Raw genomic sequence first — 13,494 nt, 5'->3', positions numbered from 1 at the left:
TGATATAAATTGGTACTGGGCCAGTGGCTCCACTAGGACATCCAGCAGAAGCAAATACAGTACCACTCTTGAGGGACAGGTTCTCAATGCAGGCCACATGGGATTCTCAGAGATAAAGTTATGTTTAATATGAGTGCAAAATAAAAAATGACTAAACTACATAGGAAAAATCCACCATGAGCAAGAGTCTGCAGACATAAGAAACAGCAGTATAAATTCTGCACAAATTTTAAATGCTAAAATAGTTTGAGAGAAAACATGTTCAAAATGATTAAAATCAAAAGAAGGAATTGAAATTACCAGAGAAAAAAATAAGCTATAAAAAAAAAAAAAACAGGCAGAAATGAAAAACAGCCACGTGGAACTTCTATAAATAAAAAATATAGTCTATGGCCATGCCACCCTGAACATGCTTAATCTCATCTGATCTCAGAAGCTAAGCCGTGTCGGGCCTAGTTAGTACTTGGATGGGAGACCACCTAGGAATACCAGGTGCTGAAAGAAAAAAAAGAAAAAGAAAAAGAAAAATATAGAAATAAAAATGGAAGGTTCAACAAATACATTAAACGGCAAATTAGAATTGAGAGCTAGAATGGCAACACAAAGAGATAAAGAGATAGAAAATATAAAGCAGAGGTTAAAAAATATGGTAGACAAAGTGAAAATATCAACACACACACACATTATTTCAAGGAAAGAACCACAAGTGTGGACGAAGGCAGTATTCAACAATAATGTCTGAGAAGTAATGAAATCCATGAGTCAACAGACTCAGAGAATGACTACTGAGCAGGAAAAATAAAAATAAATCAACACTGGTAATAAAATCGCAGATCATCAAGGAAAAGATCTTAAAAGTAACCAAAGAGAAAAGACATTCTCCCCATGAAAGAATAGACTTCTCCACAGAAATAAAATCTATAGAAAACAATGGAATAGTGTCTTTACAGTGCTTAGAGAAAGTAACAGTTAACCTGGCATTGTCACCAGAAAAACTACTAGAGTAGGTGATTCCAGATAAGTAGAATTAAACAGAGAAGAAGGGGAAGGAATTCAAGAAACAGATAATTAAAGATATACATCTAAATAAGAAAAACAGTAAGAATTATCATCTGGAGAAACATAAAATCAAAGGGGAATTAAAACGCTAGACAATAATCATACATAAGGTAAAAGAGGAATAACCAAAGTTAACAGATTCTAAAGTCCTTTTGTTGTTTAGGAGGAGGGAAGAGATTTTTTGGCTTTGAAATTGAATGTAAAATTTCCAAACCAATAGATAGAGTGAAAAGGTATTAATACACTCAAAAAATAAATAAAAAACAGCTATATAAATGCAATAGAAGGAAAAAAAGGAGGGGAGGAACAAAAAAAATAGCAGATAAGTGGAAATGACAAAATAAGACACTAGAAATAAATCCCAATAACAGCAATCACCATGGAAGAGGCTTACCAGTAAAAAGACAGATTGTTAGATTAAATTTTAGAATGTAATTTTGCTCCATGTTGTTTGTAAGAGAAACTTGGAAGACATGAGCGTACATATGAAAATAATGGATTGGAAAACCCAAATGTCCATCAATTGGTGAATGGGTAAACATTACATGGTAGATTCATACAATGGACTGTTATCCAGCCGTGAAAAGAAATGAAGTATTGACACAGACTACAACCTGGATAAACTTTGGAAACCTTATGCTAAGTGAAACAAGCCAGATTCAAAAGGCCATAGAACGCATGATTCCATTTATATGAAATGCCCAGAACAAGAAAATGCATAGAGAAAGAATGTAGATTTGCCAAGTGCCAGGGAAGAGGAAATGGATAGTGACAGCTGATGGGTAGACTGTTTCTTTGGGGGTAGAAGAAAATGTTCTAGAACTAGGTAGTGATGATGGTTTGCGCAACTAAATCACTTAACTGTACACTTTTTAAAAATGAATTTTATGGTATGTGAATTATATCTCAATAAAATATACATAAATAAATGTTAAACAATGGATTGGCAATACAAGACAAATACAAAAATATTTTTTTAAAACTGTTCTGGTCAAATTAATAGCTGACAATAGACTTTAAGGCAAACAGCAGGGATAAAGAGAGTTACTACATGATAAAAGTGGTTATTCTCCAGGCAGACTTAAAAATTCTAAAAACATATCCATAAAACATATAAAGCAAATTTGATAGTGTTACAAGGAGGACCTGATAAATCTACCATCATGTCAGGAGATTTTAACATAGTTCTCTTAATAATTGTCTTATGCAAATAAAAATTGATAAGGATATAGAAGATTTGAACCACACAATAAGTTTAATCCATACATGTATATAGAACCCTGCAATTAGAGAAAACACATTTTTTTCAAACTCGCATGAAACTATAATAAAAACTAACCATGTACTAGGTACAATGCCACAAAAATATTTCTCAATGTCACAGAGCCAAAATTATAAAACATGTTCTGACAACAATGAAATAAAATGCAAATCAATAACAAAAAATATAACCAAAGAATCTCCATACCTTTGCAGACCTAAATGTGTAATTGTAAATAATTCATAGGTCAAAGAAGAACTCATAATATTTCAAATTAAGTTATAAGAAATACATCTATATATATTATTTGATATATATATGAGATATATATCAGAACTTATATGATGCACATAAAGCAACAGAGAGAAGGAAATCTGTACATTAGAAAAAAAAATGCCTACATAAAAGAATAAAAATGTAACATCAGAGATCTGAGCATTCAACTCAAGAAAATACAAAAAAAATAGAGTAAAATCCAAATAAAAGGCCAAAACAGGGTAAGAGCAGAAATTCTTAAAATAGAAAACAAATTATAAAAAAGATTAATAAAACCAAAAGCTAGTTCTTTGCAAAAACTAATAACAAAACAAACCCACAGCAAGACCAATCAGGAGAGAGCGTATAAACGATACTTGAAAAAAAAAAGACAGTTATCACAGATTTAGCAGTTCTTTTTTAAACATAAATTACTATGAAGAACTTTAGCCAATCCACATGAAAATTTAAACGAAGTGAACTATTTCCTAGAAAAATGGTTTGCCAAGATGAACTCAAGAAGAAATGGAAAGCCTGAATAAATTTATAAAATAAGAAAGCATATCAACAGTTAATCTACTCACAAAAACAAAACCAAGAACACCAGACCCAGACACAGTTTAAGGGGCTAGTCTGTCTTATACAAAATAGTTCAGAAAACAGAAAACAAGGGAAAGCTCAATTCACTTTATGATAGTAGTAAACTCTTAAATTCCAGACAAGAATAAAAGAAATGAAAATTATGGGCCAATCTCACCTATGAACAATAGGCAAATTCTAAAGAAAACTCTAACAAATCAGATCTTAGAAGATAATACCTCATGACCAAGAAGACTGTAATATAAGTATAGATGAATTCTAATCTATTAGTGCAATTCACTACATTAACACATTAAAGGAAAAAAAAATCTATAATTGGCTCGGTAGATACAGAAAAAGCACTTGATGAAATTCAACGCTCGTTCATGGTTTAAAAAAAAAAAAAATGCTCTTAGCTAATTAGGAATAGATAGGAACTCCCTTAGGAAATAAATTAGTTTTGAGGATTATTTCTAGCAACACCCTTTGGATGCAACTACTTGACATTTGAACCTGGGTGGGCAGAGAGGCCTCGCAATGCCTGCCTGACAGCATTTAGCTCTCGCTGCTGACCAGGGAAGGCTGTGCATGTCCTTTTCCCTTCTGAATAGAAACTCCGACTAGGCTCCATCCTACACTTGCTTCACCATTGGTCACCTGCGGGGAGAAGGGGAGGGCCAAGACTTGTCTTTTGAGTTCAGAGGTCACCAGATGACATGGAATTCATCAGGACTTAAGGGACAGCCTGCGCATCACCTGGAGATCTGATACTGGATCTGGAAGTAACAACTAGATGTGACCTGGTGTGTGTCCTTGGAGAGAGGGTACTCTGTTACATGCATGTGAGGAAGATTGAAATACAGATTTGGGTGAGTAGAAGGGCAGATTATGGCAAAAACTGCCTAGCTGCTCGCAACCTCATTTCTTCTTCCTTCCGGGCACACAGATAGATAGACTACAGAATCCAGCCTCCTTCACAGCTGTATGTGACCACACAACTGAGTCGCGGCCATTAGAAAGTAGGCATAAGTGGTATGTGCCACTTCCAGGCCTGACCCATAAAGTCTCCCTATGTGGGGCCTTTCTTGTTCCTTTTATGTCCATGGTGCCCTTGGAGCCACGTGTTGGAAAAAACCTGGATCCTTTGAGATCATTTAGAGCAGGGGTCCCCAAACCCCGGGCCGCAGACCAGTACTGGTCCATGGCCTATTAGGAACCGGGCCATGCAGCAGGAGATGAGTAGCAGGTGAGGAAGCAAAGCTTCATCTGTACTTGCAGCTGCTCCCCAGCACTAGCTTCATCGCCTCAGCTCCACCTCAGATCGTCAGGCTTTAGGTTCTCATAGGAGCGCCGGTCCCTGGTGCCAAAAAGGTTGGGGACCACTCTTTTAGAGAACTGGCCACCCATCACAAATACATGATTTGAAATTTTCATGAGCAAAAAAATCAACTTACTTTTGCTACACTGAGATTTTGAGGCCTGTTATAGGTTCTAGTTTTATCTTAATAGAGATAACTGGAACCTACATCACACATAAGGCAAAATGTTAAACTCATTCCCTTTAGAGTCAGCAACAAATCAACAATGTTCACTGTGTCCTCTCCTCTCAGTTTGGTGCTGGATGCTCTCGCAAGTACAGTAATATGATTGATTGACTGACTGATATGGATGGGTGGAAGGGTGGGTGGATATAGATGGACAGATGGGTAGGTGGGAGGGTGGTGGCATACAGGCATAAGATTGAAAGGAAAAACAAGAAAGTTATTTACAGTGTATATCAATATGTAGAATATTCAAGTTTCTAAAGACACACTTTTAAGAACAAATAAGAGAACTTGGCAACTTAGCCAATAGATATAGAAAAGTCACTTATGATCTTATATAAAAGCAACAAACAATTTGAAAAAATGTAATTTTTAAACAGTATCTAATTTATAATAGCAATACCAGGTACCAAAGGGTAAATCTAACCAAAAAGTATGCAAGTGTCTTATAAAGAAAATTGTATGTTTATAAAAGACACTTAAAAAACATAGAAATGATGATATATGCTATGTTTATGACTAGGAAGGCCCAATATCCTAAAGACAGAAGTTCTCCCTCAAATCAATCTATAAATTCCATGTAATTCCAATCAAATCCAATTAAATTCCAATGAGGCCAAGAATAGCCAAGACACTCTGAGTGGTAGGGAATGGTAAGGTTGATCTCATTAGATAAGATTGTTTATAATGCTATAGAAACTAAAAAACATGGTCTTATTGCTGCAAGGAGGAATAAAAACACCAGAACTGAGCAGAAAGCCCAGCAACAGACCCACATACATATGGGAGCCACTTATATGCCACAGAGTTAGCTTAAAAAACAATCATGGAGAAAATATATACAATTCAATCAGTGGTTCTAAGACAACTATCCATATTAAAATAAAATAAAATTAGAGCAAAATTATAAAACCTTTAGAAGAAAACATAAAATATCATTAAACTCAGAATAAAAAAGATTTCTTAAACAACTAAAAGCACAAACTATAAAGGAAAAGATAAATTTGACATTTTATATGCAGAGTGGTATTTATTTGAATTTGCTTGCTTGTATGTGCACAAAGAAATTCAGGAAGGGTGCATCAGAAATAAATAACAGTGATGGAAGGTTGAATAGATGTAAAAGGAAAAGGAAAAGGAAATCATTTATACTTACAGTATTGTTAATCATGAGACTATACTACCTATTTTTAAAATATTTTTTTAATCTCTATACTTCAAAAGATACCAGAAGCGAAGTGAAAAAACAAGCCACAATCTGAGATAAGACATTCATAGTCATATAACAAAGCATTAATGTGTCCAGAATACATAAAGAAATTCTCAACAAGACAATTCAATAGAAATTAAGCAAACATATGAACGTGGAAATCACAGAAGTCAAACCCGATGGCCAATGAAAAATGAAAGGTTACTCAATTTTATTAATAATCAGGAAAATGCTATTTAAGTTTACATTGCAATACAATTTCACTCTCACAAGAGTGGCAGTAATTAACAAGTCCAAGAACACCCAGTGCTGACAAGCTCCTGGGGAAATAGGATCTCTTACACACTTCTAGTGGACACACAAATTGGCACCACCACTTTGGAGAGCAATTTCGCAAAATCTCATTAAGGGTGTATATATCCTGTAATCCAGCAGTTACATTTCTAAGTATATATCCTAGAGAGACTCTAGTACCTATGTCCAAAAAGAACAGTTAAAGAATGTTCACAGTACCCCAGTTTGTAATAAAGAAAATTGGAAACAACTTGAATGACCATCAGTAAAAGAACAGATAAATAATTTGTGATATTGTCACAGAATGGAATGTTAAATGTATTAACGTGAATAAATCTCAAAACCATAAGGCTGAGTTTGAAAAGCAAGTTACATAAATATGCACAGAATAATGTCATTTACATAAAGTTTTTAAAATATAGAAAAAGTTATACTATACATTACCTGGTGCTACATTCCTATGTAGATAGTATAAAAACATACATGATAGAGACAACCCAAAAATCCATATCGGGAGTGGGAGTAAAGAGAACAGGGGAAGGGAAGGGTGTGTAAGAGACTTCAACTGTGTCTGTAATGTCTATTGTTTTTCAATCTAAAGAAAATATGGCAAAATACTGACACTTGGTAGAGTAGTGGATAGCAGGTGATGGGTACACCAGTGTTCTATAAAGTGAACACTTCTTTTTAAGTTAGACCCAGACTGTAAATAATTTAAGAATCTTGAGAGAATTCTAACCTTTATGCTTTACTGTATTTCCAGTTTTAAAAAATTAACTCATTGCTATGCTAAATTATACTAATTTATTTATGAAATAAATTAGTAATAATCTATTATTTACTAAAATATGGCTCTGGATGGTGGTATGATTCTTTAATTTTTTTCAGCAAACAGAAATTCATTTTTAATTTCTGAAGAGAAAAGAAAGGAGAAAAAGTGAGGTTTCGGTTTCAAAATGATAAACTAAATCAAGGACACAGTCTTCTTCTGCAACAAATGTATAAAATATTAGCAGAATCTTTAATAATATACACTTGTGTTCAAAACAAGAAAGGAAACACTTGTTGACCACAAAATATGAGAAATCCCTGAATGATGGGGGCAGGAGGAAGGGGGAGAGAGAGGGAAAGGGTGAGAGCGGCAGGGGTGGGGGCGGGGTGGAGAGGAGGAGGGAGGAAGAGAGAGGGAAAGTTGAAAAACTGCAGAAGGATGCCTTTGATCAGAATAAAAGGTAATTTAGGTGAACCCCCCTCCCCCCCAAAAAAAAGAAAAAGAGTAGCAAAACAGAAGATGTTTCATGTTTATGGTAGAAACCCAGAGCCAGAGAAGGCCTAGGTCAGTGGTGACATAATAGGGGCACCATACGAAGAACACAGATATAACCCTACATATTCCACTACCACTCCTAGTGGGCCAAGCTTCAGCATGAAGATGTCTGCTTCCAGGGAGGAGCAGTGAATGCGGATGCTCGGGTAAGAGAGACAGGGTACTATCCCAAATAGACAGCTTGCAGAAAGGGGACGAGGCTCACCCAGGCCCAGATCAGCCCCCAAGATATCCTTCTCAGTAGCAGCAGTGGTGATTCCCATGCATCTCTACAAATGCACTATGCAAGCAGCAGACAGACACTAAAAGACCTTCAACTAAAGATAAGTGCACAATGCTGGATCATCAAACATCAACGTCACGAGAGACAAACTTAGCAAACAAGAGAGCTAATTCAAAGGAAATGGAGTAGAGCAATTAGAACAAGATTTTTAATCATAAGAACATTTTATGTACTCAGAAAAATGAGGATAGCACATCCATTCATAAATAGGTTATTTAAAAAGTACCAGTCTTTTTTACTGAGGTATAAGTGACATATAACATTATTTTCAGATGAACGATGTAATGTTTCAACATTTGTATGTATTACAAAATGCTCGCAATAAGTCTAGTTAACTTCCATCACCATACAGTTACAATTTTTTTCACTGTGGTAAGAACTTCACATCTGCTCTCTTAGCAACTTTCAAATACACAATATGGTATCATTAATTATAGTCACCGTGCTGTACGTCACATCCTCATGGCACTAGTCTTAATAAAAATTGAACTGTTGATATTAAAAGGACTCAATAAAAGAGCTAAGTTGCAGAATGGACACATCTAAAGAGTGAATTAGAGGCTAGACACTCTTCTGCAAGAGAGCACCAAAAAAATAGAAAAATAGAAACAAGGTAAGAAAATTCGTGAGAAAGAGTGGAGGAAAGAAAAATAAACATTAAATATCTCCCATGACTGAAGATATGAGTCTGCAGAATGAAAGAACCCACTGAGTGTTCAATAAATCAATCTCAATCTCTCTCTCTCACACACACATACACCAGCCCTACCAGATATGAAAGTATACCATAAAGCTTCTATGAGTAAAAAAATATAGTACTGTTTGTGACTGGACAGAGAGAGCAATGGAACAGAGGAGAAAATCTGGAAATATGAAAATGTAGTTTACGTTAAGGTAATATCTCAAATCAGTAGGGAAAAGATGAGATTTAAAGAAAAAATGGTGTCAGTACACGAGGTTGTCACAGAGAAGATAAAACTGGATCTGTTCCTTACACCAAAGCCCAAGATAAATGCCAAACAAATCAGAGGTCTAAAATGAAACTGTGTAAGTATTCAAAACAAAACTTGGTGAATATCTAGTTACTGAAAGAGTGAGGAAAACATTTCTTATTATGACTCACTATCTAGAAGCAATTAAAGAAAAAAACCATAAATTTGAGTACAACAAAGTCAAATTTTTCTATATGACAAAAAACTCAATAGCTGCTGTATACTAGCACTAACCAACAATAATACATAGTAGAAAAAGAGTACCATACTGTATCCTAGGTTATGCCTAATAAGAAATGTGCGAGAAATAGTACTATTAGACTTAACTAAAGGATAATAAAAAATGACCTAACTAAAGAGAGAAACCATTTTTGAGAATGGGAAGATATAATAATATTGTCAGTTCTCTCTCAAATAATCTATAAATTCAATGCAATCGCAATTCTAATATCAACAAGATTTTTCAAGGAATTGCATAAGGTGATTCTAAAATGCATATGAAAATGTAAATATAAAAATGGTACAGCCACTTTGGAAGAAATTCTGGTGGTTTGTTATAAAACTAAACATACTCTTACCACGTGATTTAGCACTGTGCTCCTTGGTATTTTCCCTTAGGAATTGAAAACTTATGTCCACATAAAAACTTGCACACAGATATTTATTTATAACTGCCAAATCATGGAAGCAACCAAGATGTCTTTCAGTAGATGAATGGATAAACTGTAGTATATCCAGGCAATGGAATATTATTCAGTGCTAAAAAGAAATGAGCTATCAAGTCATGAAAATACAGAGGAAACTTAAACGCATATTAGTAAGTGAAAAAGCCAATCTGAAAAGGTGACATATTATATGATTCCAACTGTATGATGTTCTGGAAAAGGCAAACTATGGGGACAGTAAAAAGACCAGTGGTTGCCAGGGGTTAGGAGGGAGGGGGGAATGAATAGAGGATTTTTAGGGCAGTGAAAATACTCTGTATGATAATGATAGATATATATCATTTTACATTTATTCAAATCCATAGAATGTACAACACCAAGTGTGAACCCTAATGAGATCTATGGGCTTTGGGCGATGATGATGTGTCAGTGTAGGGTCATCAGTTGTAACAAATGCACTACTCCGGTAGGGGATGTTGACCATCAGGGAGGCTGTGCATTTGTTTGGGCAGGAAGGAGACGGGTCATCTCTGTACCTTCCTCTTGATTTTGCTGTGAACCTAAAATTTCTCTTAAAAAATTTGTCTTAATAAATAAGCATGTTTAACTTTTTTAAGTGTAAGTATTCAAAAGTACTAAAAACAAGTTTGAAAAGAGGAAGAGCATGCCCTACCAAATATCTAAACATATACAACTATAGGAATTAATACCATTTGTATTAGAATAAGGACAGACCAGGAGAATGTACTCGAGAGCTCAGAAATGGGTCCATGTGTATACAGTGACATCTTAAACCAGTGGGAGGGAATGGGACCTTTTAACAATGGTACTGAGTCAATTGAGTCTTCATTGGGGGAAAAAATGTTTCTACACACTCTTCTCAGAGAGATAAAAGATCTAAACATTCCAAAAAGAGTCAAACCTTTGGAAGAAAATGTAAAGTTAGAGAAAGTCTTCTTAAATCACAAACAGGTAGATACAGAAATAAAAAATGACAAATCTGACTAAATAAAAACATAAGAGTATGAATGCAAAAACAAAATAAACATGAAAAGTCATATTATATACTGGAGAGTACATTTGTCACACATCTAACAAAGTAGACTACATAAAGATCTCCTAGGAAAAAGATAACCCAGCAGAAAAATTGGACAGACAGGTAATTCATTAAAGAGAAAAACCACATGGACAATGACATAAAAATATCTATGTCCTTTGCCTCTTCCAGGTTCTAGTGGCTATTGGCATTCCTTGGCTTGTGGCTATATCACTCCACTCTCTGCCTCTGTGGCCCATTGCCTTCTCTTCTGTGTGGCAATATCTCCCTCTGCCTCCATCTCATAAGGATACATGTGACTGCATTTAGTTCACACCCAGATAATCCAGGATATTCTCCCCACCTCAAGATCCTTAATGTAATAACATTGTTTGTCATAAGAAGGAACAGTCACCCTTCTGTAAATAAGGCAATATTGACGATTTCCAGAGATTAAGATGTGATTATCTCTGTAGGAGGGAGAGGGCATTATTCAACCTACCACAGGCTAGTTGACGCCATTTTCCTTGGTGTAGAATGGAGTCAATAATAACTAATAGGGCTGTGATAATTGAATGAGCTAATACATGTAAAGCTCTTAGAATAATGCCTGGATTTAACAACTGCTCAAGAAATAGTACCTGCTACTAGTAGTGGTAATAGTAGTAGTACTGAAATATTTTTTAAGCAAGACACAAAAGCCCAACCATTAAAAAAAGAAAAGGTTGATTTTAGAAATCTAACTCCATTGACATTTAAATTACCTGTATAATAAAGACCTTTATAAGTAAAATAAAAAGATAAACTTCAAACTGGAAGAAGATATTTGCAGTGCATGAATGAAAGATTAGAATCTCCAGTTACAAAAAATTCCCATCAATCAACAAGAAAAAGACAACCCTCAAAAAAATAGGCAACAGATTTAAACAGGCAATTCACAGAAAGGAAATGTAAATGGCCAGTAAATGAGGTGATGTTTAACGTAACCACGGAATCGGGAAAATGCCTTTAAAATGGCAGTGAGACACCATTTCACTTCTATTGGGTTGGCAAAACATGAAAAAGTCCAACAATTAATGGCAAGGATGGAGAGCAGTGGTGACAGTGCAGATGGTTACAACTGATTTGGAGCTCAGTCTAAGCAATGTTTATGCCACATTTCATCAAAGCTAAGACAAAGCTGATTATACGCTACATCATTATTTTGTGTACCAATAAAGGAATAACGCTGTCAAATCAATGGAAGACATTGCGAATTTCAGAGATGTTCAAATGAGGGAAAAGGCACATTTCAGACTATATGAAATACAGTAATAGATGAAAAACTTAGAAACAACCTAAATGTTTATTCATCACAGAAATGGCTCAATAAAATGAGCTATACATTCATACCATGAAATTCTTACTGCATTTGAAAAGAATCGATCACCAGAAAAGATATTACTGAGTGGAAATAGCAAGATACAGAATTATATCAAACAGTATAACATTTATGTGTACACGCACACGCACATAAAAGAAGTCACACCAGACCTGTAAAAATTGCTTTTTGTGGTAGCTGGATTGCATCAATACCTCCATTTTTTTATACTTCCCTGAATCCATGCCCTCTTACTTACTCTGAGCTGAGCTATGTGACTTGTCTTGGCCAACAGAGCAGTAGAAAACTTGACACAAGCAAAAACTTGAACAAACACTTAAGGTGTTGCCTTGTTAGTCCCCTCAGCTGGATAAAAGTGAATCTAGGAATACCCTAATGGAAGAATAAGTAAAGAGGACAAAGTGGATCTGATCCAAGCCATCGAGATCACAGCCGTCCTGCCAGATGATTGTAAGTGCCATCCCAAGCTGTTGAACTACCCAGGCAATGTGAGGATTCACAGATAAATGGTGGTTGTTTAAACCTAGTAAGTTTGGGAGTGATAGGTTAAGAAATAGGATGGTAGTCAAAGAGGATGTACGCCTTATATGTAATTTTCATTTTTAAAAAAAGATGAGGGAGAATCATAAGATGTAGATTAATTCATATGATTAAAGATTATTTTAAAGTGGCAAAGACCACACACAGGCAATTCTTAAAAGAGTAAATACAAATGCTGAAAATCTATGAAAAGATGCTCAGCTTCAGATAAATGCAGATTAAAAGAGTAGGATCTACTTTCGCTCATCAAACTGGCAAAAAAAATACCGAGTTTAATAACATTGAATATTTACAAAAGGTAAGGGGAAACAGGGACACAAGTATAAGCCAGTATAGGCATGTTGTTCATGTCTGGATAATCTAAGACCAGAAATTTCAACTCTTAGTATCCATTCAGAACCAAAAAGCACCAAAAAATATTGTGCCGCCCTACCACGCTCCCCACCAAACACGCAACTCTCAAAATAAAAAGTAGATACAAAGAGACATTTTACCAAAAAGGATATACAGATGGCAAATAAGCACATGAAAAGACGTTCAACATCATTGGCCATGAAGGATATGCCGGGCAAGACCACAACGAGCTCTTTCTACCCACTGGAACAATAAGGTAAACAGTAACACTGCCAAATGCTGACAAGGGCGTACATAAATCATCCCTCTCACCCACTGCTGGTGGAAGTATGAAATGGGACAGCCACTCTGGAAAGCAGTGTGGCAGTTTCTTAAAAAACTAAAACCATACTTATCATATGACCCAGCCATTACATTGGACCCAGCAATCCTGGAGAAATAAAAACTTATATCCACACAACACTTACACGTGCTTGTTCATAGCAGCTTTATTTATAACAGCCAAAAACTGGGAATGACCAAATCCTCCCTTAATGGGTGAATGGTTAAACCACCATCCGCCCATAGTACCAAACACTACACATCAGCGAGAAGGAAGGAACTGCTGACACACGCACAACAACACACAACAGGTCTCAAGGGCATGATGCTGCAAGAAAAAGGCCAGTCGCAAAAGGTCACATACTATGAGAGTCCATTTATATAACATGTTCA

At 35.5% G+C, this 13,494-nt stretch overlaps 1 pseudogene; it reads left to right on the top strand.

Annotated features, from left to right (window-relative positions):
• Positions 1-386: 386 nt before the first annotated feature.
• Positions 387-504, top strand: LOC111741167 (annotated as a pseudogene).
• The last annotated feature ends 12,990 nt before the right edge of the window (positions 505-13,494 follow it).

This window comes from Pteropus vampyrus, unplaced genomic scaffold, assembly GCF_000151845.1.
Source record: "Pteropus vampyrus isolate Shadow unplaced genomic scaffold, Pvam_2.0 Scaffold74, whole genome shotgun sequence".
NCBI lineage: Eukaryota > Metazoa > Chordata > Mammalia > Chiroptera > Pteropodidae > Pteropus > Pteropus vampyrus.
This window is presented reverse-complemented; position numbering and strand designations above follow the sequence as displayed.